Here is a 6,775-nt window from a genome sequence, read left to right on the forward strand (position 1 = left end):
GGACTTGGCAGTGAGGATCTATATGTAACTGCATCAGCAGGGTGGCTTCTGAGAGGGAGAAATATGTTATGTCATCAAGGGGCTACTTACTGCTCTCATCTGCTTAGCTTGTCTTCAGAAGAATCAGTTTTCCTTGGAGGTGATCTTATGGGCAGGTGATTGGCAGGCCCAGTTGGATTAACTCTTAAGGGAAGAACAGTAGTACATAATATTCTAGTCTTTAGGGCTGACCAAGTCTGTACCTAGGGCCAAAGGTAGAACTCGGATTCTATTCTTTACACCAGGAAGAATAGCTTTATCTTAATTCACCTCTACAAAACTCTTACATCTTAATCATTACATTTGGTTTTTAAATTATAAGGAGGGGCAACAGTGAAGCTTCCCTTTTTACCGTTACCAAGGAAACCAAATTTTAAAGCCAACTATAGGAAAAGGGTCCATCCCAATGGTCTGCCTCCAAAATAGAGACAAAGAGAAGCCTATTAAGACTTTATTTAATTTTATTTTTGCCAGGTGGTGGTGGCGCACCCCTTTAATCCCAGCACACGGGAGGCAGAGGCAGGAGGATCTTTGTGAGTTCGTGGCCAGCCTGGTCTACAGAGTGAGATCCAGGAAAGGCTCAAAGCTACGCAGAGAAACCCTGTCTCGAAAAACAAAAATAAAAACAAAAACAAAAACAAGACTTTATTTTTTGTAAGAGGGCAACAGTTCAACTTCAAATCTTTATTTTCTTGAGATAAATTTATAAACATGACCTAAAAGTGAAGATGTTTTCCTACCGAGTGAAATTGGTCTGGAATTTGTTCTTGCCCATAGAGAGTTTTCACTCTTCTGTTCTTACCAGCAGTCAGTTTGTGGACTTAGGAACACATTTTGGTTGCAGGACAAAAGTTTGGACACTAATATAGCAATTAATGTAACCCATGCTTTCTCCATAGGCACTCCCTTATTAAATAAAGCTCATGATACTTCACCGTTTTACTAGATAATGCAAGCTTACCTTTGCTTATAACAGTGATTCACAACCTGTAGGTCATGACGCCCTTCGAGGCTAAAAAATACTTTCTTAAAAGTGGCATATCAGATATTCTCCATATCAGAAATTTACATCATGATTCATAATAGTAGCAAAACTACAGTTTTGAAGTGGCAACAAAATTTTATGGCCAGGGATCCCTACAACAAGATGAACTGTATTAAAGGATCACAGCATTAGTAAGGTTGAGAACCAAACCACTGACTTATAACATTGAAAACTAGCTCAGTAGTATGCCATCATTTGATTTCCCACCAGAGATCTATTTGAATTCTAACCCCCTAATGTTAAATAGCTGAAAGCAGGCCAGAGGTTCATGTATTTGTGGAATGGGTAGAGGTTACAGGATTCCACATGAATTAAAATTATTCTTAAAAAGTGCCATGCTCATTTAACATCATTCAAAAATATGGGCACTCAAGATAGTACATATAAAGGTTTTCATCTCAGCGTTTTTTTTTTTTTAGTTCTTAACTTCATTACCAGTATGTATATAAAAAAAGAGATAATCTCAATTCCTTAAATAATTGCATATATGTTGTAAAGTAATCCCTTAAATTGAGCTCTACAATTCTTTAAAGGATTAAAGATAACGTATAATATACAAAATAAAAAATGTCATACTATCATAGAATTTCACTGGTAAATGTGGACTCTCCATGACTTGCTTTCTGACTGGACATGCTTATTATTTCAAGTACTTTATATTTTCACCAGGAAATCACTCTTCATTAAACACTCTAAAAGAAATACAACTTTATTGTATTAGGGTAGAGTTTCCCTTGTCAATAGAACAAAATATCAGTGGTTATGAATCCCAGGAAATTGTACTTCAAAAGAGCACCTTGAACTTGAACCAGGTGAATATACATATGGTATACGTATAGAATTGAGAGAATGTATAGTACTCTGCCATGTGGATTTAAAGCATGGTGCAGGTCACAGAGCCAACAGAGATTCCAAGGGTTCAAAAACACAATGATAACACTGGGAGCCCCAAAAATAGCCCTTGAGAGTTCTTCTCACTTTAATTTAGATAACACACATAGAAGAACATCAGAAATATTCTCCTAGTCTTTCCTCGTAAATTTACATTTCAGAAAGAGTCAAAAACATCTTAATAGGATGGTCTACATTTAAGAACACAATGTTCTTAAATATAATAAGGTGTAGATCAGAAGTAATAACAAGGCAGAACTAAGAGAGAGGATGATAAAACACGAACAAAGGAAATGTGCTTAATTAGAATGAAGTTGTAGGGTACAAATCACATTTAGAGCATAAGAGTAGACGTGAAGAGTTCCACATAAGGAAATGGGGTTTATTTGGAGTACAATGAGCTGACACTGAGGGTAGTATGGAAAAGAGTGATATTCTCAGTTTTGTCATTTAGATCAACTTAAGAATGGATTACAATGGTGTCCTAGAGTTTCTATTGCTGTGCTAAACACCAGGACCAAAACAGCTTGGGAAGGAAAGGATTTATATGGCTTACACTTACACATCATAGTCCAGCACTGAAGGAATTCAGGACAGGAACTGCAGGACAGTAACCTGGAGATAGGTAATGCAGAGGCCATGGAGGGGTGCTGCTTACTGGATTGCTCCTCCTTGCTTGCTCAGCCTGCTTTCTTATAGAACCAGGGCCACCCAAAGGTTGTCACCTAAAATGGGCTGGAACTTCCCACATCAATCACTAAGAAACTGCCCTATAGTCTCTTCCACAGACATTTTCTTATTTGAGGTTCTGTCCTCTCAGATGACTTTAGCTTGTGTCAAGTTGGCATAAAACTAGCCAGAACAACTAATCCCTTGTCATGTTGACACACAAACATATCACTTTCCAATTAGAGCCTTTCCTTTTTTATTTATCCCCAAGATGGCATGTTAGTAATAAAATCCCAATATAAAACAAATAACTTCAACAGTCCCATACTCTTCAATGCCAGCTAAAAGGTCGGTCTCTTTAAAAATCCAAAATCTCTTTTTAAAGTTCAGAGTCTCTCAACTGTGAGCTCCTGTAAAATCAAAATAGTTAAAGACTCTCTTACTTCAGCAGGGGAGAACTGGAGCACAGTCACAATTGGAACACACCAAAGCCAAACTCTAACTGCTTAAATTACCCAGCATCCGATGTCTAGGATCCACTTGCGACCTTGGGCTTCTCCTTGGGCTTGGCACACTTCTCTGGATCTGTCCTCTGTAGCAAACACAAGTTTGTCTTCTAGGCTCCAGCTAGCCCTACTACTGCTGCTGCGGTTTTTGGTGATCATCTTGATGCTTCTACTGGCATCCCTATCATGCTGAGTCTCTTACAGCAACTGGGCTGTACGTCCACAAACAGCCTATCCTGAACTCTCCAGCCCGGTCACAAAATGCCGAGCCTCAGCTGCTCTCCACGATCCCTTTCTACCTTTAAAACCAGTACCACTTGTGTGAGTCTCACACCACCGAGTCTAGCTGCTTCAGTTTCTATCCCAGGTTCTTCCCTGCCATGGCTTTCTTCAGTGATGAATGTAACTTGTAATCAAATGACCCCTTACTTTCCCCAAGGTACTTTTGGTCATTGTGTTTTATCATATAAATAGAAAGAAAACAAAGGTATAAGTATTAGGGTTTTCTTATTCTCTGGAATAACCTCAGTTCCTAGACTATTTTCCTATATTGTATTCAATCGTATTCATAGTTTATAATCAAATGTACTATAAGCCAAGGTAATTTTGACCTAGGCACAGCTAGAGGCCTGGATATAATATTTTGAATAGCTCCAGATGTTTTTGATGTGCAAACATATCTCTGCCCACCAAACTTCATGTTCTTACTTTCCCTCAAACACAAAACAACAACAAAAAACAAAGAAAAAAACAAAAAGTCAACAAAAGAGGGGGCACACAAAAACATGGAGTCCATTTTTTATTGGCCATCTACTCCTGAACAGGTGTGTGGTTTGCTACACCCAGTGACACTCCACTGGAGGAAACTGATTTTCCCTTTTCTAGCTGTTATGATTGAAAATCACTTCTTGGTTATGGATGCGACTTTGTTTCCAATCCTCCATCTCTTGCTGGGTTTTTTTTTTTTTTTCTGGCTTGAGTCTCTGCAGGTCGTGTGCATGCTGACATAGTCTCCATGAATTTGTATCAACTCTCTTGTGTCTGGAAAATGCTCTCATCCACCACCCCTGGCTCTTCCAGACATTCCATTTAGCTTGGCTGGTCTGGTAGTACTGGGTTATCATCCAAGAGTAAATATTTTATTTGAAGAATTAAGGATTTATTATCTGGAAAGTTTTTATTTGTACCAAAATGCTAAATCCCCATGGAGTAAATGGAAAAGAAAAATTACAAGAGTGCCAAAATGGTGACCTATTAGTGCCTATAATTAATTAGTACAAAGAAACGTACTATTAATTTCACTTACCATATGCTACCAAGTAAATCATGTGCCATATCTCAACAGATAATTATTAAACAACTACAACTTATTTATGTAGAGTCAGTAGGCACAACATTTTATAAAGCCTTTTTTTTTAACTGCTGCTTTAGGAAAAAATCATATATAAAATAATAAATTTAAGACTCACAGATAAACATACATTAATAACTTCAGACTATTAGATGTAATTTTATTGTATTTCCACTGGCCTTCTATTTGTTTATTAGGATAATAAAAACACTGTGTATTGATTTACTGAGTGTGAAGAAAGTATACTGAGGATGTAATTTCTGATGTATTTTCACATAACATACAAAGTCATTCAAGATAAACACAAACATTGTCATTTAAAAATAAATAATGAATAATTGATAGATTTTAAATATAATTTAATAAATAAATATTTTGATATCAGAAATGTGGAAGATTGCTTTTGTTCTAAACTGCTAGGAAATAAAAGTAAAGGTTTAACATCTAACCACATTGATTCCATAGGTCTATTTTTCTCAGTGTGATTCTCCCAATCAGTACATCAATAATCTCTGAAGGTTCATTAGAAATGCAAATTCATGTACTGAGCCCAAACCCACTTGATTACCAACTTTGGAAGTGAATTAAACAATGTAAGTTTTAGTGTTCTGGATGATTTTATTCTATCTGATCAGAAATAGCCTAAGAATCAAAGGTTCCTTCCAGGTGTCATACAGCCCTTGAGATTTAATGAGATGCTGGTCATAACAGATTCATAGGCAGCGGCTCTTACATTCACTCCTCCAGATCCATGCCGATGTTTCTGAATCTGAGTCTACTCAGGGAAAATGACTTACATACATCACCACCCTCTCCTTGAAGATGGAATTTATAAAGTTTCTAGTAGTATAATTGATAGATGTCCATTCAGAAGATGTGAGGAAGAAAAGAGAAAGATTTCAATGTGCTTGCTCATGTAGCTTCTTGCTTGATATGTAGCCTTGGCTGAATTTATCCCTTAATTTTAACTAGCACTGTCTGAGAAGCAGCTTCCAGTGAGCTGCTTGTAGAGTAGGGTAACTACATCATTGTCTATCCCTTCATGTTTTCTAAAGATTGTTTTTTTAAAACTTATAATTGCACCATTTCCTCCTTAACTTTTCTCTCTGATAACACTCCCTTGTACTCTTGCATTCTTTGAAATTTATTGTCAACATCCCCTCCCTGTGTGTGTGTGTGTGTGTGTGTGTGTGTGTGTGTGTGTGTGTCCACATTATGTTACCTGAAGTCCTTTGTGAATAGGTGAGACCTCATGAGCTTTCTCCTGTCCATGGGTGTCAACCTTCTTCAGCTCCTGCTTAGGCAGCCATGTTGGTGAGACTTGATGATCATAGCTTCTGACATTTCTAGGAGTCACAGTCTCATAGCAAATTCCCTATTCCTCTGGATTTTACAAGTTTTCCTCCCTATCTTATGCAATGTCCCGAGATTTGGGTACCGGAGTTGTGCTGTAGGTGAGTCCGTCAGGATTGGGCTCCACAACTCTGCATTTTAGTTGGTTGTAATTTTCTTTAATTGTCTCTTTCTGCTGCAAAGAAGTTTCTTCAATGAGGGGTGAGAACTGCACTTATCTCTGGATGCAAGGACTGATATTTAGAATGAAATTAGGGATTGTGCTGGAGTGAAGCTTTACTTAGATTTCTACAGTTTTTTTTTTCCCATCATACCTTTCTACCATTCATTTCCAGGTCTCTCAGCATGAATGTGGCTCCTATTATTCTGATGAAGTCTGTTAACTTACACCCATGAGTATAACTTACATTAACAAACTGTTTCATGATGCTTATTTTAAAATTAGTTGTATTAGCGACTTTTCTCATTGCAGTGACAAGACAATCTGAAGATGGAAGGCTTTTTTGGTCTCACAGTTTGAGGGTACAGCCCATCAAGACAGGGCAGGATGGTGGAAGCATCTTTTACCTGTACCCCAGCTATGCATTTCTCAATAATCTGAGTTACCCAATTAATTAATGAGGGGGGAAACCTATCAGCTAGATGTCTACATTTTCAGTATTACTCAGTTGCAGATCCAAGTTTGCAGGTGCTGCTGCCCACAGTTAGTGTGGCTTCAGAGATATACCAAGGGATTCCAAACTTATCAAGTTGACAATGATGACTAGTATTAAGCTACACATCACTCTAATACAATTGTAGTACTTACTTAATTTAAACATATTTAAACTGTATTCTAAAATAACATATATAAATGAACATTTTCCATGAGATTATCATTATTACAATAGTGGCTTTAAATAGACAGGTTAGGATTATATA

This window comes from Peromyscus leucopus, chromosome 12 (assembly GCF_004664715.2).
Source record: "Peromyscus leucopus breed LL Stock chromosome 12, UCI_PerLeu_2.1, whole genome shotgun sequence".
Taxonomy (NCBI): domain Eukaryota; kingdom Metazoa; phylum Chordata; class Mammalia; order Rodentia; family Cricetidae; genus Peromyscus; species Peromyscus leucopus.